Here is a 23,491-nt window from a genome sequence, read left to right as displayed (position 1 = left end):
ATCCTTCTTCCTGTTTGCATGAGCCAACAGATTGATACTAGCATTCCGTCAAAAAAACCCACACTAGTTAACTTTTGAAGAAAGTAGATTTCAGGGCTCTCTTTCTCCTACCTGTTTCCTGGCTCATCCACTGATGTTTCATCCATCCAGTGTGGCCATCACCAGTGTGTCAATTGCCTCCTTGTTATGCTACATGGCCATGTGTCTCCAGTCTGATGCATTAGGACTTGGAATTACACTTCTAAACTCATTACCTCAGACTATTACCCTGGGAAAAAGGCTGTTTTTACTAAAGAATAACAGAAAGATTAGCAAAAAATTCTTCTACATACACCATGCTGTTTACATTTCAACTCTGTTTTATTTATTGCCAGGAGTCTGGCACCATTTTCCTTATTCCCAATTGCTTTCTACTGACTTCTGCGAACTTTAGAAACAATTTCATCACAAAAATTAACACAGGAAAAGAAAATCTTGTGCACTTGATTGCCATCACATTTGTGGATGCTCAATCATATAAAGAACCCTGGCTATAAACCTCCAGTATAAACCTACTTGTCTTTGTTGTTTTCACAGCATTTTTACTAAGTAATTTCACTCAGAAAACAAGTGTCTATTTAAACAAACGCTGCAGCTGTGGGATATTTCAGACTTGTGGAAAATCCTGCAGCTAACATGTTCCTGGATTCATTTTTGCATCACTGGTGTCAGAGCAGACTCTTTTCCATGCTTGTAACTGTTCCTCCACAGCCAAAACACAATACTGTTTGTTCTAGGCTTTTATCACTGACCTTCGTCCCCATGCACTGTGTGCAAGGATGTAAATGGGTTGTATATGTTTATCCCTGTCCAGCTGCATGCATGGAAATGCATTTCCCAAACAGCTTCCAAAGACCTTTCCTACAAATGCCATATAGCTGTTCAATCTATGATTTTGGCCACGCTCTTATGTTACTGAATTCACACAGATTTGTTAATTGCCCAAAAGGCTCTACATATGTACAGGTCAACAGATTAAAAGTCCTGGAACAGACTGCTACACATTCTAGGTCTTGCAGCTCAGTATCTGGCCTTCATACCTGTTATTTACTAAATGATCCTGAATGGTTATGGACTATTCTTTTTTTCTTTTACAGTTATGTTAAAAAGAGGAAAAAGAGACAAGTTATATGAATATTTGGAGTTTGTATGCCGCTCTTCTTACTCTTCCAGAAATCACTGTAGACTGACACAGCCACAAATAATTGTTATCAATTGCACAGATTAGCATGGGGAGGCTTCTTTGTCAGCACAGTTGGAATTTGGTCTTTTGTGAATCCTAGAGAGGCTTTGATAGAGTAAGTCTGTAGAAACCTGGGGCTAAATGTGGAAATATTCCTATTAAAAAAAGGTTTATAGCAACACAAAACCAGTTATAATTTTTAAGGTCATTCTTAGTAGGAATTCATTTTATATTTCTTACATTGGACTTTTTACCTTTAGTGAAGTAAATCCCTAATTAAGATGACTACATGAAAAGTGAGACTCCCTCCAAATAGTTGCTATGTGGACTAAACTCAAATCTTTAGCTCAGTCTTTAGGAATTCTTAGCAACCCAGAAGCTTGCCACCACTTATTTTCTAAACTTTCTTTTGTAAATAATAGTTGTGCCCTCAGAAGGAAAATATTTGTATGTTGTACACCATAAGCCTAGCATCTGCTAGCTGTTTTCTTGTTTGGCTTGTTCTTCTAGTTTTCCTTTGTTTGCAAAATACATGAATCCTGAAATCAGGTTTTTTTCAGTATTTCAGGCAGTGATTATGGATATGACAGAATTTTGGATCTCCATATTCTTAAGGTGCCATAGGGAACTCTAAACAAATTCTAATTAGAGAATATTTGTACTTTTTCTTACAAACATATTCAAACATAACATAATCAAAGAGATTTTCAAGATGTTCATGTCTGTTGAGCACGAAAGAGAAAAGGGTGAAGTTTGCTTGTTGTTATGAAAGCTAGCAGAGGACCGACCAGCTAAAATTATGCTAGCGTGAAACTGTTTCCTCTTGCAAATATGGTAGGAGTAGATAAGGAAAGGAATAACAAGACTCCAGTCTGCCAACCATCCTGCAGTTGGACAGGCTGGGAGAGCTGGAGTCGTTTGGCATGGGCAAGAAAAGCTTTCAGGGAGACCTCGTTTTGGCCTTCCAGTACCTGAGGGAGTTTACATCAAGGAGGAAGAAAGATTTTTTAATTTGGGCAGATAGTGACAGGACAAGCGGCAGTGGTTTTAAACTGCAAGAGAACAGGTTTAGATTAGATTTTAGGAAGAAAGTTTTTTAGTTAGAGGGTAATGAGACACTGGAACATGTTGCCCAGAGAGGTTCTGGATGCCCCACGACCGTAGGTGTTGGAAGCCTGGCTGGATGGGGCACTAAGCAACCTGGTCTAGTGAATGACATCCCTGCCCATGGCAGGGGAGTTAGACCTAGATGATGCTTATGTTCCCTTCCCACCCAAATTATTCCTTGATTCTAAGTGTACATTAAGGACAGTGCCCAAAGGAAAGTGGGTGAAGGAAACATAGAGACCACTCAGAGGACAGGGCCATCTCTCTCACTCCACTTCAGGTGGTGATATAGCTAGAGCCTATCTCAAGTGTTCACACTCAAATACATGCACATGAAAAATAAGTGGGAGGAATTTAGGGTCCATGCACTGTCAGATGTCTGTGACATCACTGGAAATGATAAGATGTGGTAGCACTGCAGAGTCTTTGGGAATACAGTGTCAGTCACAAGACAAGAGTTAGGGAACGCTTAAGTCATCTGGACATGAAAAAAATCTACAGGATTAGAGAAGATGCATCCCTGTGGGTTCCTGCATATATCATCAGAAATCCACTGTTAGCAATTTTTGAAAGGTGACAGCAATCACAGAGGTTTCCTATCAACCATAAAGAAAGCAACAAGAGTGAAAATCAGGATACCCAGCCTAACCCCAGGAAGACTGTGGATAAAGTCCTCTGGAAAGACATTTTCAAACACATATTTTTGAAACAGTGATTTGGAAGATGAATATGAATTTACCTAGAATAAATCAAGCCTGACTAACTAGTTATTTATGATGAGATGATTCATGCTTAATAGACAGTTTCAGTGTTTTGACTTGCACTGAGGCAAGGGAGTAAGAATCTTTCAGTCATAATAGTTAATACCCCATATTCTGCTAGACAGATGTTTATAAGAGGGGTTTCTGTAATGATGAAAACCTGTTGAATTGAATCCCAAATCAAAATGCTAAAATAAACACCTTAAGACTGTGATGCAACAGAACATATATCTTGATCTGGAACTTTATTTGATTCTTCTCTAAATTTGTCTCCGGGTCAGCTGCCTGTTCAGATATAAAAGTTGGAAATACTGATGTCCATAGTTTAAATATCAGTTCTCTCTTGTATTCTGGCTCATACGAGTATTTCTGAATTTACATGTTTCTTCATTTCTTGAGAACTGCAGGACCTCAGACACATATCAAATACCTGTGAAAGCTCTCAAAGCCAGACTTTAACCTGTCTTGAGCTTGACAACCACACACTGAGTTTTACAGAAAAAAATATGTAAATTTTGTTCAAGAACTTCAAACTATTTGAAAAGTCTTTAAATGCAGAGGAAGAAGTCACAGTTCAAAATCACAAACAATTCACTCTTAGACTATTAAATAATCCAGAAACAGCCCTAAAGTATCTGTAATTACCTTACTATCAATGATGCCTGAAAATATAATAATACCATTTTAAGGACCCCTAAGTTATATGTTCCTGAATTAGCCCACAAGTAGAAAGTTGTATTAATTTAACTAATTTTTCCTGGATTTCTGCCAGAACACTGCTCTCTTGGGATATTACAGGAACTTTTTATTAAACTTTCTACAGTTTTTCAACAGGAGTTAAGCATATTAATTCACACATTATCAAACATAGATGTTTGATTACTGCCAAAAGCAGAACCACAGAGAAAAAGCATCTTCAAGACTCATTCATATATAATGGAAACCTTTGAAAATGTTTCTTCTCAGAAATTATCCACTCTTTTATTCGGTCTAATTTTCACTGGCTACATTTTCATGAAGGAAGACATAGACAATTCTTGGTGGTCTTCTTTTTGGTTTTTTTCATCCTTTCATCTTCATTTTTAAACTTACCAAGCTTATTGCTTTCAGAGTGAAACAATTTCTGTGTTGAAACTATTGAACTATTGGAAAGCAAGCATATTAACTACACAGCATACAAAATAATGAGTGAGTGTCCTGTCTTTGGACACTTTCATCACTTTCTCTTCTGCTGAACTTTGTGAAATATAAAATATACTTCAGAACTTGTTCACTGAGTCCAGTGTTCTCTGGGTTCAAAATCATCCCTTGTTACTGCCAAAGGGGGACATTTCAAGTGTTACTTGCAGTATAAAAGAAATGGTTTTAACATATGCAAACTATAAAATTGATTTGCAGTTAAAAAGTTAATATACTGTACTTGGCAATATATCCTGGCTGCTTGTAATATAGCCATAAATTTAGAGGGTTTTTATGATGTAATGCTATCTACTTATTGACAGTTTATCTTGCTAAAAGTATTATTGAGAAGAAGGAACCTGACATTGCTGTTAATACAATAGCTTTTCCTCTTTTTGATGTGTCACTGGTTCTAGAATCCTTTGCTGATGACCTTAACCAGGTGCTTTTCTATATGAGTGTCTCAACCTTGATTCATTAATATATTCAATGCTGACTGGAAGATCAATAACCAATCATGATTTTGAACCACTAATCAATGACACCAAAATTCCACAGGACTCAACTTTTCTTGAGAGGTAATTTTTTGAAATCATCACAACAAAGGGCAAGAATCCAGGACAGGTGTTTGAACACACATGAGGCTTTGGTTTGAGGATAAGCCTGGAACTCAGAATAGGGGGAGACTTCTTTGTAACTACACACAGGGAAGACACTGTTGTTCCACAACAGTGGAACAGAATGCTTTAACTTTGAGCCTCCTTCAACAGGAAAGTAATAAGGCTTCAGCTGGGAGCAGATCAGAATAACAGAAAATGGAAAGACTTTTTTTTTTTTAAAAAAAAGACTATTTATTATGAGGGGAAGTTTCCAGAAGAGGTGAACATACTGAAACTAGATCCAGGTTTTTTTTTTTTTCTTTTCCTTGTTGAGGCCAAGCCCTTGTTACAGTTATTTTATGTGAAGCCGACAAGGTAAATTTACTTTATGAGAAAAAAATGCAATTTAAATACTTTTTTGTTGTTGTTCTACAAGGCCTTTTATGTGCTGAAAATAAAACTATTACAGTCTGACTGGTATATCCCAGAGAGAAGTTGTTGATAGTGAACCAAATAGTAAAGTACTCTCAAAGGTTAGGCTCTGTGTGAGGAACACCATGCCAGAAGGTCTTAGGTTTTGTGTTTTTTTTTTTTTTTGTACTTAGATAGAAGCATAGGAGTTCTCTCAGTTAATATCTTCCCCAGCCACTGGTACAAAGCAGGTGTGTTCACTAGCAGCCCTGCAAACCTTGTCTCTACCCCCCTGCTCAGCTCTAAGTTGACCACACTTGCTGGTACTAACTTCATGTATTTTAGGAGCTACTCTTTAAACAACCTGGACATGTCTTTGGGGTGAGAAATTTTTTTTCAAATACTATCAAACAAAAGCCAAGAGACCTCTTTATTTTTTTGTTGAAATCCTCTCTGAGAATAGTGTTTTTACTGAGGGCCTGTTCACGGATTTAGTTAGCAAATAGTGAAGACAGGCCAAAGCAACCAACGAGATGATGAAGGGCTTGTCTGAATCATGATGAAATTACTATCAGTGTTCACTTCTCTTGTCCTGTTCTCCAAAATTGTACAAGTTATTAACAACAGCAAAAGTAAAAAGGGGAGACAATGTGTCCTGGTTTTAATTTGTCTATAAGAAGCAAAGAAAAAGAAGCAGCAACACAAGAATAATGGGAACAGCAAGAAATACTTATGAACAGGAATGAATTATTATGCTACTTCAAAGAAAAGCATGCCATATATTTTACTGGGGTAACTCCCCACATATGATGCTTTCATGCACCTTTCACATTTACCTGTACATGTGGTTATTTTTCACTAGCTATTATAGAAAACATGAACCTACTGATGTTTTTTGATGGGCTGTCATTTTAAAACGCTATATGAATAGTTCCTGCAAATTTTGATTCTCTATCCTGCATTCCTTAACATATTTTATCCAATTTAAGGGTCTAATTTCTGTGGTTTTTAAATTTGTGCATTATCTCAATAGATTCAAACTGTATCTCCCAATGAATGTCTATTTCATGACATGTCCTTTTTTGGATGAAACAAAAGAACAGATTCTTTTATGTATCTTATGTTGTATCCTTTTATAAATGAAGGGGATTTTTATGTGACTCATTATATTGTATAAAGCCACAACAACCGGTAAAAAACTTTAGAAAACCCTTCCTCCTTTTTTGTTCTTTCCAGGTTTGATTCTCTGGTGCAGATTCACAAACAGCACTTTTACACTGTGCTACTGAGACAGATGTGCTCATGGGGAAGTATAGTATAAAGATCTGTCAGAAGAGTGTATGATATATGTCTCTAAGCATAAATGATTTCATACAAATTATGTACAAAGAATAAAGCAGCATTTTAAACATAAAAACATGAGACTAGAAAAATCTCTCTATTTTTCATATTTCTGGATCCTTACCCTATTTAACAAAAAAAATGCAACAAAGATTATATGCTATATTTGAGCTTCCTTGTCTATATAAGAGTAAAAATGACAATTCAATGAATGTATTTTGCAGATGGGAAGATAAAACTGGAGAGAGAAGATACATTTCTTCTCTTCAGGGACAAGTTATTGAGGCAGTCTTGATTGAGCACTGGCAGTCTAATAAGAAACTGAAGAGCAGTACTTTCCCCCTTGACTGCAAGCTGTATTTCATGTACTCTCCTGGGCAAAAGAGAACTTCAATTACAGTAGGGGAAGACTTATGAAGGTTGACAAAGTAATGGAATGTAAAAAGTTCCAAACTACTTTTTAGATTCTAGAGGATACAGTTCTTTCCATTCAGTAAATTAGGGGTTTCTTTCCTGCAGAGACATTTAGAATAATCATGGGGAAGGGAAGGGAAGGGAAGGGAAGGGAAGGGAAGGGAAGGGAAGGGAAGGGAAGGGAAGGGAAGGGAAGGGAAGGGAAGGGAAGGGAAGGGAAGGGAAGGGAAGGGAAGGGAAGGGAAGGGAAGGGAAGGGAAGGGAAGGGAAGGGAAGGGAAGGGAAGGGAAGGGAAGGGAAGGGAAGGGAAGGGAAGGAAGGGAAGGGAAGGGAAGGGAAGGGAAGGGAAGGGAAGGGAAGGGAAGGGAAGGGAAGGGAAGGGAAGGGAAGGGAAGGGAAGGGAAGGGAAGGGAAGGGAAGGTTAACATTATCAGTCACAGAATGAAGAAATTTCTGCCAAGGACAGGCTACAGATTTGGCTGTCCAACTCTGTCTCACAGCAAGCCTTTGTCAGATTTAATTTTCATTTTAGAAGCATTGAAAGAATAATAGTACAAGGTAATCAAACTTAACTTAAAAGAACCCATATTTCTGTAAAGTGCAGATACATTTTATATAGCTCCTCTTAAATGTGATTATTTATGCTTTTAGCAAAATTTTGAGTTAAAAAAAATTACTGTATGGAACAGAAGAAATCTAGACTAAGTTGAGTTCGTAGACTGATGCAAATTAAATTAATTTTGATGCATTAAATTTTTTTAGATAGTCTTATAAGATCTTCCTTAGCACAGAGGAAAAATAACCATAAGGAAATTGCATTGATCAAAGGATGGATGATGTCATTATATTTTTTGTCATTTTTCATAAAGTGTCAAATGACACTTTATGTCATTATATTTTTGTAAATTCTAGTCTTTTTATGTTTATTTGTTTACTTTTATTTCCCTTGTTTTCTTTTATTCATTTATTTATTTATTCATGCATTCATTCATATATATGAATCAACCTTTTTATTCTCTTAGTTCATAGAGATGGTCTTCAGTACCAAACAATGTGTAAATGACCTTTTTTTCCAAGGTTCTCACCACACAGAAACATCACCTGTCTCACTGTTAATGAAAATTTCTGATCTAAAGAACTACTAGTTCTACAAAAAAAGTGAGCAGAGGTAGACAAAAGGAATAGAAGTAAGCAAGGTAATAGGTGAATATGAAGGGGTCCTGTCCAAACAGAAGCTTGAAGTAAAATCACACTTACTTCTGCTCTCTCATTTTCTGTTGAGGATTCTTGTTTTCTGGCTCCAGGGGTACAAATATTCTGCTTTCTCTGCCTGGGAAATCCTGTATTGTTGCCCATTTTTTTCTATGGATTGTCACGTAACATAAGTATCTTTTCCAGTCATGAAGCATCTACTACTAATGCACTCCATAGTTGTCTACATTTTAAGCTATCATTTACTCTGACTGTGTGTGCAATAGGAATGCCATTCAACCATCAACTTCTTAAGTACGGTTATTAAAAAGAAAATTAGGTCGGATTAAGTGCTTTTTTTATAGTCCATCTACTTTTCTCCATAATTATAGCTACACTTTTTAGTCAAAAATGTCAGCAACTGCGATTTGTAAATGGAAATAAAGGAGCCTTGGGAACAGAAGTACCATGCAGAAAGAGAAGGTCAGGTTCCTTTCTTGATTAATGGGTCATTTGTTCCAAGTACTGATGTCACAGCTATACTTCAGTGTTTGCAATGCTGTGAAAAAATATTCCAGTTGCAAAATTTATTACTTTCTAATAATCCAAATTTTTATACTCAAAGGCATTTAAAGCAAATAATCTAAAAATTGTACATAGAATTGTATATGTATACAACATATATGGAAGCCACATGTATCATTTTATCTAAGCAAAAACAAACAGCCTGGTGACAAAGGAACAGGATTGAAAATTAACAGAAAGCTAATTTGCATTTCCTTCTTCACTTGAGAGCTGAAAAGCAGACACAACAAAAAGAAGATAAAAACAACCATACAGCCAGAGTCCATTCTTTGGCCATAAAGCATGAGTTGGCCACATCCAGATGGTCAAATGGTTAGATTCCAAAGCTGGGACAGTGCCCAAACAGTCTTAGACTGTGCAAACTCCCAAAGCAGGGAACTGGTCATGAGAGTTACCTGGCATGCCAGGGTCCTGCCCCCCAGGTACAGGGATTTAAGCCTGAAAGAACAGGCTTGTCCCTTGCTTCTGTCTGGCTCATGACAGCGGCAGCCACAGTCAGCTTGGAGGAGGAGATTGGGGTCCAGGTCCTGTGTTAGCCAAAGTCCTGTCCTACCGTATCACTAGGAGTATTTATAATTTGTATTAAAGAGACTCTTTTATTCCTTTTTTATTGTCTTGTTCCCTGCCTGGGACACTGGCACCAGCCATAAAGACTGTATTGTGAGGGTTCAACTCACAATGCAGATGAAGATACCAAAAAACACAAGGTGTTTTTTAAGCATACCTAAGCCCAACCACAAGGAAAAATTTTTTGGCTATGGCATATTTCAGTTTTCAAGCTAATGATAGAGGAAAAGGTAATTTGGATAGGATTTAAAATATGCCAGTTAAAGCCAAATGGTATTACATAAACAACAATAATAAATAGAGGAAACTGCAGAGTGTTTAAATAAAATATGCTGTTCATAGAGAGATGCAGGTTCCTGTCAGTAATGCACACAGTTGGCATGGAAACAAACAGTGAGCAGTGGAGAATGAGGCTTTTCAAAGTGAAGCACTGTGTAAATAATAACCATGTTGCCTGGGGCTTGAAGTATTCCTTAGCCTCATTGTTTAAGCAGTAAAGGGGACAGTGTCACAAAGAGATCGACTTCCGTTTTCAAGTAGAAATGGCACATTTAATGACTGTTGTCAGTTGGTAAGAAAAGACAAAACAACCTAATTAGAACTACGGAAATCAACAAAAGCCCAGAGCAATAATTCTGAAAGAGGTTCTGTACTGAAAATGATAGCACAGGATGGGGAGCATATTTTTGCTAGTGGTATAGCATGGGGATTTAAAATTAGGGGATTTAAAATTAGGGCAAAGACAAGAATACAAATTGTTTCCAAGCAGCAGTTTGCACGTGTTGGTTAACTGTGTGTTAAATAAGATAGTTGAGGGGCAACTGAAGCAATATAATGTCAGGAAAATCCTTTAGGAGTGCCTGGTATTTATTTTTAAGATAATGATACATAGGAATCCCAGCTATCCTCAGACATATGCATGAAGTCTTACATACCTGTAGAGACTTTTCTGTCTTCTGTGGCCTGACAGAAAGACAGAGTAGTAAGGCACATGGAGAACAGTAAGATTTTTGGGAGGACGAAACCACTACTGAGGTTCCCAAACAGCTATTTTCCAAAAGTGAAATTTAGTGAATTTGAACTAGACAAAATTATAGGCTGAAACTTTAATAGGAACTCAGCAGAGACTAGGAGGATATTTTAAATGGTAGATAAGGAGGAAAGGGACTTCTCTTTTGACAGTCCACTGAAGCTCAGTATTTTATCCAAACACACATCATTCAGAAGCAGAGCTCAGCAGTCTTTTAGATCTGAAAGGAACTTCTAAATGCCCAGCTGATGGCAAAATATGGGTTATAGGTTCAGAATCTCGGCTCAATCCACAGTGTTCTGCATTAAGGGTACACCAATCTGCTGTTCTACAAGGTCCTTTTGACGTATGGCAAGCCATTTGCAGGTGGAGCCACTGTAGACTGGTATCTCTGAATCTCCAGTCATTGCTGTCAGGAAGGGTGCACTACCTTGGGTTTGAGCTAAACTGGTGTCCTTACATGATGCCTGGCTACTGTTCTGAACCAACTCATATCTGTCTAGAACACACCACAAATTCATACCTGTGGTTTCATCTGTGACCTTAACTTTTCTGTGGTGTTTTCTTATGAGAAAAAATTCAGACTGCCTCTCATATTACATTGCAAATATGTGCTTTTCTAAAAATATTTCTATTTTCTTTTCATTGTCCCCCTATCTGGGTGATAAAGTCCCCACAAACTCAATATTGAACCACAAAACAGAAGTCTGTTGAGCAAACAAAGCTGAATGTCAGAAGAACAGCATCTTCCTCCCATTTAATCTCAGTATTAATCAAAGAATTTTGTTTATTAAAGTTTTTCTTAATTGTTTATCAGGCCTTTCCAAAGGAAAACTACTGTTTGGTTGCTTTAGAAATGTGTTAAAAGTAAACTAACGAATGTTTTCTTACATAAAGAGAGAAAAATATAAAATCCATTTGGGCTTTTTGTAAGTCTAATTTTCTCCTTAAAGATTTAATGCAAACCTACTGGTTGCTTCCCTTTTCATTGCTAACATTTAATATAAGCTGAAAGATGAAAATGTGTCTTGGAAGTAAAGCCACACGTCCTTGGCAAACCATGTGTACAGTAAAGAAAGAGCATGTGAGGCTGTCTCAGCAGCAAGAGACTGGCTCAGAAGCTGAGTTTCCGCCAGCCACTGGATCAAAATCACACCTATCCCACAAAGTTAAGTGACTTTCTCTCCTCTTTTGCCTCTGCCTCATTTTCCTTCTTCTCACCCCCTGCAACCTAACAACCAGCAGATCTTGGTGTTTCACATAGAAGAGTTGGGAAATGGAAAATAATGTGAAAGAAGAGTAATAAGCATCTCTTAGGTCAAGCTGAGATGCAGGGAATTCCTTTAACTAGAATTTAAATGGCTTTAGTGTAAGAAGTTGTGTACTTTGAAAAAAATAATAGAAGTGGAAAAGTTAGATATGTTTCTCGTATTACACAGTGCTGCCTGTGATAAACTCCATTGAGCAAAATTATGGCTCCTTCTTTCTACAGAAAGAGCAAGTCTGAGTCTTTTTACCCTTTATAGTGCCATAGTCATTGTTCTATCAGAATGCCTGTCAGAGACTGCAGGAGAAGGATAAAGGTCTGAAGAGCATTAATACAATGCCAACATAGCAGCACTTTTGCAAAACATAAAAAAAATGTCATAGGCCACTACAAGCACAGATCCTAGCACCTGTTAAGAGGACAGAGATCCACAAAGCAGTCTGGTGTCACAGATCTCTATTCACGCATATTTGAATTTATTGTAAATCTTTAGCTTGCATAAGGACTCCCAGAACTGCTTCTTAGGGAAACTTATGCAATGCAAGACACTGGAAACACATCAGTCATATTAGGATTTAAGATCATCCTCATCTCTTCTCCTCTTTGCCTCCTCTCAGATGCTAGGAAGAAGTCTTGGACAAGACAGGAGAGTGCTGGAGGAAGACTGGGCTCTGCACATGCCTTTGCACGGGCTTTTACCTCTGGATTAGTTCCTGTCTTTTGGCTGGCATTTGGCCATTATATGTTCCTGCTAATAGTTGCCATTTTATCTCAAGAGTCACTCTTCCTCCTGCCAACAGCAGCCAAAATCATCCTGATCCCCAAGAATTTTATTTCAGCTTCAGCAGGGTCAAACAAAATGCAAACCATGAAGTTACATGTGTCATGACAAATTGCTTGTATAACTCAGAAACTCATAAAGCTCGGGAGCAGCTGTATGTCATTTTCCAAGGCCATGAAGCACCATGAAACACCATGTCTTCCCAACCTGTTCATCCTTATTGCAGACATCAGCAGGGACACTGAGAAACAAAATCCTCTGAAAAGCATTACACAATATTAACAATATTCATAATGGCATGTACAAAACCCACAGTGCTTGGTATTGCAAAAAACACTCAGATATTCCTGATTCAAGTGAGATGGTATCACTTACAGTACTTTAGAATGAAGGAGAATATGTTCATATGAAGAAACTATATTGAGAAAGGACTATAATATATAGCATTAATATTTATCAGAATAAATTGGATCATAAACTTGATCTCTGCCTCTAATCAAGTGCTGAAATTTTGTTAGCTCAATGCATATGGTTTCTCATAAAATCTCTTGCTTAGCCTGAAGTAGAGCTGACTCAACATTTATTGAAGCACAAAGGAATTTTAAATGTGGAAAAACGGAGAAATTCTGTTGGGAATATTGGTTTGCTAAGAACTATAAATGTTATATAAGACTTCAACAGAATGTGTTCATAGTAGTTATTTGGAATAATACGGTGGTAACTGAAACATACTGTCTGAGAAGCTAAGGACAGTGTAAGGCTTTAGTAAAATCCAAGATGTGTTGCCCCACTGAGCCCTCTACAAAATCTAGTTTTACATTTTTTTCAGTAATATTTCATAGTGCATTAATTCCAAAGAAACAAAAAGAACATATCCAGCTCTAGCTATTTGCTTTAGTGCTTGATACATTCTGCTAATAGCTTCAAATTTATTAAAGTCTCTGTTGTTTGTATGACCCAATTACTACAATAAACATGAATTCCCAAGTGTCTGGATGTGTGTTTTACAAAGCTTAAAAGTGAATTATTATTAATTAGAAGCAGTATGAGGAGTTGCATGCAGTAGGAAGCAATCTGCAGTGATTATGGATTTTGACCTTGGACGGTCACTGTTTGTGGTCCCGGGTTCCCACTTGCACAGTTTCTAGTGGGGAATAGTTGATCCACGGTGTTAATATCAAAGTTGCTGTCTCCTCCCTTCTTTTCCACCTAGTTTTTTTCCAACTACTCCACAGGTCTGACAACTTGTTTCTTTGGTTTTGGTCAAAACAAGCAGCTGCATCAAAACTAGCAGGATGTCTTTTAGAGGAATATTGATTCTGACAACATTTACAGTGGGAAATTTCAAGTGTCCAGGAGAGATTCTTGGATTGTTTCCAGTGGCAAAAGACATGAACTCAAAAGCTGACCTTTCTAATCAGAAAACAGATGTTTCACCACAATTTCCTTTCCTGAAAATATTTGAAAGGTTTTGGTTTTGTTCTAAGATGAAAGACAAGATTTAAGACCTCAACAACTGTTGCAAACACATTTTTTATTTCTGTCCAGCTCTTCATCTGCAAAGGTATTCTTGAAATGTGAACTTTCTGCTTGGGATGGAATGCTATCATGGCAACCATTCCTTCTCAGTGTGTTTCTGTTTATCTTTGGATCAGAGGCTTTGACAGATAACAATTAAGGGCAAATTACTCTCCAAGGGTATTTAAGTCTTGAATATATTTCTAGATCTTTTCATAAGATGTCAACTCTTTACCCTTATTTCATCTTTAGTGATATAAAGGGGCAAAATTGAAATAATTATTTGTATTTTAATGAGTAATCATTTATGGGATCAGTCTCTTCCTTTAAAATAATGAATCTAACCTGATATTTTTTGGTTTTGTCTTTTCTCTTAACAGGAACTACAAAGAATGTTGCAGGAGAGTAGCCTGAATGGAAATCACCTTTTAAAAATGAAAGATGATAGAAAATACTGAACATTGACATTAATTTAGAAATTTTGATATTATATAAAGATTTCTATTTCTACTCTTCCTTATTAAAACAACAAAAAAAAAAAACCCTAAAAATAATTTTGGGGAATACAGCTTGTATCTAGTACTACACCATAACAAGTAAGGGGACTCTAAATCATAAGCTGGAAGGATGACACCAAATTATTTCTACAGTTTATGCTACGTGTTGACATATGACTCTGTGATGACATAATATCGACTCTGTATTAGTAATGACTTTGATAGTAGATACAAATAAACACTAGCTGTGTTTTGGGTCAATTTTCTGGGACCAGATTTCAAGCAATAATTTTTGAAAAATATAGGTTTTAGCAGAAGTACTGCATAATATTTTTTGCCTATTTCTTTACTCTTCTGAGACTGAAAATATATGTTTAGTCACATCTCTTCTGCACACATAAAAATAGTTAAAACCTCTTTTCTTGTTCTACCACTTGAATATAAGACTCTGCCCTAAGCACTATACTGGGGAAAAGACTTCTGATTTCAACCTGAGCTGAAGTAACACTCCACGGTAAACAGTGCCATGGCCCATTGCCTGGCCTTGATACTGTATGGCAGGATATGGCCATGCACCTTCTATAAAATTCTTCAATTCATTAATGAGGTGGCTGCTACTGTAGCACTGTATTGGAAATGTATTTGAAAACTGTATCATAGGAGCTGGAGGGATCCAAGTCACAAATGGACTGAACCCAGGAAGACCAAAGGCAGCTGACATATGGACCAAACCAAGCTCCAGAATAAACAATGCAGCTGTCCTGAACAATGCAAATACGTTACCTTACTGGAAGAGGGTAGAAGCATAAAATTAAATGTTCAATTCCTTTTATGGCAAAGTAACTCACCTAGTTGATGAAGGTAAGACAGTTAATGAAATCTTTTTGGATTTCAGTGAAGCTTTTGATACTGTCTATACCTTTTTCCTTCTGGAAACACATCATGGCATGGGTAGCAAGTGACTCATGCATTGGGCACAAGTGATTACAGTGAATGGGTAATATCAGACTAGTGACCTGTCACTAGTGGGGTTCCACAGGGCTCCATCCTGGTCTTGTGCCCTTCAACATCTTCAAAAAGGACTTGGAGGCAGGACTGGAAGGGATAATAACCAAGTTCACAGGCGATACAAAACTGGGAGGAGCTGCTGACTGCCTGGAAGGCAGGAAGGCCCTGCAGAGACATTTCAACAAATCCGAGGGCTGGGCAATCACCAACCACATGAAATTCAACAGGGGGAAGTGCCAGATTCTGAACCTGGAACATGCCAGCCCTGGGTGTACAGATAGACTGGGGAATGCTGGACAGCAATGCCATGGAATAGGACCTGTGGGTCCTGGTCAGTGGCAAGTTGAACATGAATCAGCAGCTCCCTGGCAGCCAGGAGGGCCAACCCTGTCCTGGGGTACATCAGCCCAGCATCACCAGCCAGACAAGGGAGGGGATTGTCCCACTCTGCTCTGCACTGGGGCAGCCTCACCTCCAGTGCTGGGGACAGGTTTGGGTGCCACAGTGTAAACAAGACACTGAACTATCAGAGAGTGTCCAAAGGAGGGTAGCAAAGATGGTGAAGGGCCTTGAGGGGAAGCTGCATGAGGAGCAGCTGAGGGCACTGGGTCTGTTCAGCCTGGAGAAGATGAGACTGTGTGGAGAACTCACTGCAGTTACAGCTTCCTTGTGAGGGGAAGAGGAGGGGCAGGCACTGATCTCTTCTCTGTGGTGACCAGTGACAGGACCACAGGGAATGGCCTGAAGCTGTGTCAGGGGAGGTTTAGGCTGGATATTAGAAAAAGATTCTTCTCCTAGAGGGTGGTTGGGCACTGGAACAGGCTCCCCAAGGAAGTGGTCACAGCACTAGCCTGATGGAGTTCAAGAGGCCATTTGGACAATGCCCTTGAGCATGTGATGTGACTCTTGGGTATAGTCTTGTGCAGGGCCAGGAGCTGGTCTTTGATGATCTTTGTGGGTCTCTTCCAACTCAGGGTATTCTGGGATTCTGTGATATTCATTAATTTTCATCAAGACAGTCAGACTCTTTTAAGTAAGAGAGTTAAAGCATTTTCAGTTTGGATTAGACATAGATATTTTTGTTCAATTTATAGTAAAACATTTATTTTGAACCAATTAGATAAGATTCATGGAGAACTCTTTATTTTGGGTTGTTTTATTCCTCCTGTTTCTAGAAAACTAATTTTGGTTGAAATATATTTGGATTTTTATCACTCTAGATGGAAAACTTCTAAACCAGGACACAAGGAACGTTTCCTACAAGGATCCCCACTGAATGCACAGAAAAGATTGAAATGGAATTTAACATTAGTTATATGCCTGTTTTTCTCATCCAGAGGGCTTTGGCTTCCTGTGAGGAGGATGTTAGTGAGGCTTCCCCTGGGACTTTAGAGGGGTCTGTCCCAAAGCCCCAGCCAGGAGCACAGGGGTAGCCCCAGCCCTTGGCATCAGGAAGTTCCCTGGGCATGAAGTCAAGACAAGGATTGATCAGGACATCAGCCTACAGGTGGGGGTCAGGATCGGTGAAGTGAACGAGGGTCAGAAACAATATAGGGATGGCAGGGAGAAAAGGAGCAGAGCGTGTGACTGCTGGGACTGCCCTGGTGTAAACGCTGGCACTGCTGTTCACCTGAAGGGTTAAAGCAGCATGGTGTACTCCTAAATCAAGGCAAGCAAAGGCACATAATTCATATTTAATGCCTCCATAATTAAAGTATGATCTAGAAACCACTTGCTAATGATCTGAAATAGGCAAATTGAATAATTATGTGTGATAGAAAAGACTGAATAAATGTAACCCAAGACTGAATTTAAAAATACAAAATTATTTTCTACATCACAGGACTCAACCTACATTAAATCATGTCTTAAAGGAACTATAATTCTTTGGTGAACATCTGGTGATATTGTTACAGAAATTTGGATAACTTTCAACATTCCACTTTATCCTAAATTTTTTTTAGTGAAGTGTTTGTGATTTCTAGGTATCCTAAATTTAGTGCAATAAGTCGTATTTTCAACATTCTTAACTTTCTGTTAAACCTTGCCAAGTTTTGGAAGGATTAGCTACATAAAAAAAAAAAAAAAAAAAAAATCAGTGTGTAGTTCTTTTTAAGCTAAGCAATTATGTGATCAGATCTAATGCCTTGTAGTTACAGTCTATAACCTTTCATAAAACTTGCTGCCTACAAATAATCTTCCACAGATTTCCACTGGCCAGCATTAATAGGGCTTTCTAGACAGAGCTAGTGAACAATATCTATTTCTTTATCTAACAGAGCTATTACATGCTCTCCTCTTTCCATTTACAGGCTACAAACTACTCAGAAGACAAATTCCCCTGGTACTAAAAGATCCTTTTATACTCCTTTTTCCCAAAATCTTCACCTGCCATTCCCAGTAGAGGTTCCATATGGTACTTCTAGCTCAATGATCAGCTTTTGCTAATGGGCTATCAGACTGAATGAACCTTATTAGGCAAAACCACAGAGCTTAGCTTGAGTTCTTGTCCACGGGTTTGTAAAGAATTTTACTCATTTTCAAGTACAAACCTGTAGTAACAATCAATGACGCACGAAATAACTGGGTAGAAAATGTGTTGACTGGGGCAGCCATTAGGAACTTCTGAGTAAATCAAAGATCACAGATTTCTGACACAAGTGGAGAAAATATACATAAATAACTGACTTATCTTTATATAAATATTCATTTAAAAATATTCACTTAAATGAGCACAGCAAAAACAGTGGTCCTGTATAAACTACCTCTCCATATGATCCCATTCCAGGGCATCTTCTCATGGTACTTGCCATGAACACATGAACTTGCCTTTTCCACAGAGCATTATGTAAATCCAGTATTGCATCTTTCCAGTGTTCATGAAGTACAAATAAGCAGCAGCCCTTTTCAAGCTCTTTTTTTTTTTTTTTTTTTCTATTTATCAGATGGCCAAGCCTCCTTTCAAGTGACATGGCAAGAGACATCCATATATGGAAGTACTTTTCATAACTTAATGAAGAATTAGTAGCTCTTTGCATGTTATTCTATAGGCAGGGACATGGAATAAGAAAACTCCAGTGCCAAATATTTTAAAACACATTCATAATTTCCAAGGTATATAGCATTTTCCTTCCTGCCTACTTTTGCTGGATTTTTGATTTTTGACTCTTTGAAGTTGTAAGTAAGTGAAAGGTTCTACTTGCTACATGAGATTATGAGCATTACTTAATCTTTCTTGCTTTTAGAAGTACCTACTCCTCATGCCAATGCCAGGGTAAAAATTTTACGTATCCCTTTCAAAAACTAACAGGATTTGATTTGGGGATTAACACAGCCAATAAAAAGGCAGAGCAGAGGGAGGAATCTGGACAAAGTAATTCATGTGTTAAATGGCTGATCTGTATTATTTGTCTATTTTAAAGGATTACTATGAGAAACCAAAGATGTGTCACAATCTGTGGTGTAACCAAGAAGTTGTACAATTAATATTTTTCCTTCTGCACATTTTTCAAGGTCTTACAAAACCAAGTGGAAAAGTTTCCACTGTGGACATTACATTGTTAGGGAAGGGAGGAGTCAGCTAACACCCTAATTCAATTGAATTCCTAAGCAAGAATGTAAAACAGATGAAAAATTAATGTTCCAAACAGCTTCTTGCATATCATAGGAAGTCAACTAATCAAACTAAAAAAGAAATTTTGTGTTCCTTCTCATAATATGAATTAATAATCAAAGTTACTTTGTGATTCATTTCCCTAAATCATAATGTAAGGGGAAACACAGCTCCCAGGGTACACTGAAACTTCATGTGTGCTCAAGAGTAATGAGATAACTATTAGACATAGGAAAGAGACAGATTTTTCAGGGTTAGGACATTTGGTGCAGATGAATGTACTTTTGAACAGAGTGGTTCCGGCTCTGTGCTGACAGTCATACCTCGGGAAAACCCTAAGTGAGAGACAGGTGAAGTGTTGCAAGTATGTTCTAACACATGATGTTAACAAACCTGCTTCTAGTTTTTCCTGTAACATTTTCCCCAGTTCTGTAAAAGAAAACTAAGCCTTTGCTTGTTAACTCTCCATTGATTTTGTCTACTGAAAGCAAATCTGCCGAGTTTTATGAGGAGAAGGTACTCTGCTTCTCCAGAAATAGCATGTTTAAAGGAGTTATTGTATATGAACAAGTCCTTTAAGTGTCTGAGATGTGAAAAAAATTGTCACTTCACAGAAGATTATGTGTCTTTCCCACAAATATTCTAAGCTCAGTTTGAGCATTGATAGTTGACAGGCTTCAGGGAGAAATTATTCCCATATGGGCAAACACTATTGCTCTGCTGGCAAGCAAGAATTAGCCATGAGACAAGTTAGCATAATCCCTTGTTGTCACAGAAAGCCTCCAAGTTACTCATACACCACTAACACATACTAGTCTTTTGGGAACGCACTTCTGATATTCTTCAGGCAGAGACAGCACTTTGACAGAAAGATCCACAGAAGGCATTAACAGATGTTCCAAAAACAACCACAGTGTTTGCCTGAATTATTCTTTTACTTAAAAAAAAAAAAAAAAAAACAGATCCTAACCCAAACTTTGGACAAAATTTTAGCCTTACAGAGGTCTAAAACTACCAGGATGCAAGGGCACATATGGGGAAAGCATGATGTGTTTGGGAGGATAGCCTTTCAGTAATACATATTTCCACCAACTGCAAGCAGAAAGGTTGAACACATATTTATACAGCAGTAGTAAAAAGCTGAATGATTTAGCAGCAAATGAAAATTAAATACAAGAGGCAAGCCAAGAAAATATGAGGAACAGTAGTTAGAAATTCTACACTGAATGCCACAGAAAGGAAAATGTTAATGAAAGAGGAAATGCCTAGGCTCTAGTCAAGCATTTCTGGCTCTCAAGTGAACATTTCAATGGAATAGGCTTTTGTGAACTTGGGGCATTTCTGATGCTTCGTTTAAGTTAAATCATTTGTTAAATAAATTCTATTGGCTGAGAATTTCCTGAAGTCCTAAGCAGACAGAAGTATATGTGAGTGTTTGGGTCTACAAAAAAATTAAGTAGGAAATACCATTTCTTTTAGGTTTAGTTACAGAAATGCGTTCTAGTAAAAGGGTAGCATAGGAAATTCGCTAGTTTGAAACATTAGCTGAAGTTTCTTTATTGTTTTTAATTTTCTCATCTATCTTTTGAGGACACTTTCTTTCTGTGCAATTGACCATATATATTTCATATTGTCTGATATTTTTAAAAATAAGTCTATCTGGATGAAATCAGATTGTCTTCAGATGTTGAAAACCGGTCTTTTTTCAGTTTAGCTACTTACACAGAATTTCAATGTCCTTGCAAAACCTGGGATTTTTGTAAAGAACAAACCATGCTGCTTTGCTTTTGTGCAGAACTGCTGCTGCTCCTTCATTTATTTGTAATAATTTCTTATTGACATTTTCACAGGACCATATATCTAGGTACATATTTAAGTTTGTTGAAATATTATTCTGACTTAAAATCTGCAATATAAGTAGTCAGGCATACTTTAATTTGTAAGCTTTTACTCTATAAGCATCTTCTGGATTATTAATTAACTAAATGGTCTGTTTAAAGAGCTTGTTTCTCTGTGCAAATACATCTGCAAATTATTTTAGGAATAATTGGATTGTTGATGTGCATGTTCATTTGGGTGTTTTTTGGTTTTGGTTTGGTTTGTTTGTTGGTTTGGTTGGAGGGGGGGGTTTTTTGGGGGGTGTGAATTTTAACTTAATTTAAGTTACCCTAAATTCAGAATTTAGATTAGCATTTCTGTATTACTAATACCTTTACAAATCCTGCTCTTTAGATTTCCTCTTTTCTTACCACTGATGAGATTTGTTTAGCTTAGATACTTTTTGACTGGAACAGATGATCTTAGTAGATAGTCATCTTATTATTGTTTTCCTTTAGAACAGTAATATTAGGGCTATTTGCTATTCTCTTTATGTGCTATTTTTTTTTATTCAGGGTTTAAAACCTAGTTACAATTATCTGGTGTAACATATATCTCACCTACCAAAGTGTGTCTTAAAAAGTTTAGATTGATATGATGTGATACAATGATATGATTGATGTGATATGATATTATAAAATTGATATCTCATTACATAATGGAAGATATATACTTTTTTATTCAACATTCACTCTCACCTGAAGATTATTGTACTGTGGTTTTGGAATTACCTTTAATTTAATTTTATTTCAGCTGTCATTTAAAATGTTATTATCAATCAAAAGCTGATATGATATTTATATTTCTCAGAAACTGCTTCTCATCAGTGGAGCTGATTAAATATTTTTCCATAGGAAAATGCTTACCTATTAAAAATATAATGCTAGGAAAGTAGCATCTCACTTATGAAAAACAGAAAAAACATCTTGGTAAAAGTATTGTTCTACCAACCTTCTGGAACAGTATATTTCTCATATATAAGTTTAATGCTGTGTAAAATAAATATTTAGGTGTTTAGGTTTGTTTGAGGGTTTTTTTAATCAGATCTCCTGATTAATTGTGGAGATTTCCTACTGGATGGAAATTATGAATTCTGAACAGCTGCTTTTATGAGCCGGCTTCATAGCAGATATCAGGTGATAACCCCTTGGAGAGACTGCAGGTGTGTACTCCAGTCTAACTATAGGAAGGTAAGTGTCCAACAGCAAAGACTGATCTGCCAGACTGTTTATCTGTGTAAAGAGGATTTATCAATACTTAGACAACTGGCTAGGTACATTCTCACTTTGAACAAGTCCAAAGAGTGTATGAAATCCATTTATTTTCTCTTTAAAAACATTTCTTATATTTCGTTTCCTGATCTAGTACTATTCTCATTCAGTAGAGCAGAGATTTTTGAGTTTTCTCTTTGGCAAACGACTCTCAGAAAAATAAAAATCTTGTCCCTGACTTCACAGCCATCATCAGTCTTTTTGTATGTGTGGAACTGCTAAGAATCCAAGACAAAGAGTATGAAACAACAATAATTCTCTTTGGTTCCATTAATACTGGAAGGAGGCAGACGAGCCAGAAGTAAAGCATATCTAAGAAAAGGACAAAAGATTATTACAGCATTTGGAATTTGGAATTTGGAATTTATCTTCTGCAATGAAGTAAAAAAAAACCTTCAAAAACAAATACTGTTTTGAATCAGAGTGCAAGCCACATATTTTTCAGACATTCCAGGAAACAAAAAGACATTATGCAATTAGAACATTTTAAACATAAATATCTGTATTTATAGCTTTAAGTGTAAATATAAATGCAATGCTAAATTCACTGCAAGAAACTTTATTAGCAATATTCTTCACCTTTGAAAAACACTAAAGTGTTTATTCAGATGGACTTATTAATAAATCTTTTATATACATGTTGTCATCTCCAGTCAAAGAAAGCAGAGTTGCCTATACTATAATCCAGCATAATTCCTATACCTTATTCCAGAGATTAGGCTTTATATCCCAAATTAACTGAAAAGATTTTTGGAACTTGACTATGTCACAGAACCTGAATTTTAAAATGTTACGTATTGTTCACAGGAACACAAATTTTCAAGCATTCCATTATAATTCCAAAGTTTTTCTTTTTTTTTTTTTTTTGAGGATTCAGATTTATGTATGAACAAACAAACATGATCACTGAACATAAAGGTACATGAATGGAACATAAAGGTACATGAATGGAACATAAAGGTACATGAATGACAGTATAGCTAATATAAGTGAGGCTTCATTGCTTGAGGCTTCTTGTATAAATTTCACACTAGAGTCTCCAGTTTTCTATATTCTCAATAAAATCTTTCAGAAATAACAGAATGGAAAATTAATATCTTTGCAGAATAATCCTTATAAAAACAAAATTTATAACATTCAATATAAATAATATTTCCAAACATCCCACAATTAATATTTACCTGACTTGATTTGAATTTTTTCCCATTTAAATATTATTTAAAATATTTTTCTTTTAAAAACTTTTTACAT

This window comes from Sylvia atricapilla, chromosome 3 (assembly GCF_009819655.1).
Source record: "Sylvia atricapilla isolate bSylAtr1 chromosome 3, bSylAtr1.pri, whole genome shotgun sequence".
NCBI lineage: Eukaryota > Metazoa > Chordata > Aves > Passeriformes > Sylviidae > Sylvia > Sylvia atricapilla.
The sequence above is the reverse complement of the archived record's forward strand: the minus strand, read 5'-3'. Positions refer to the sequence as shown.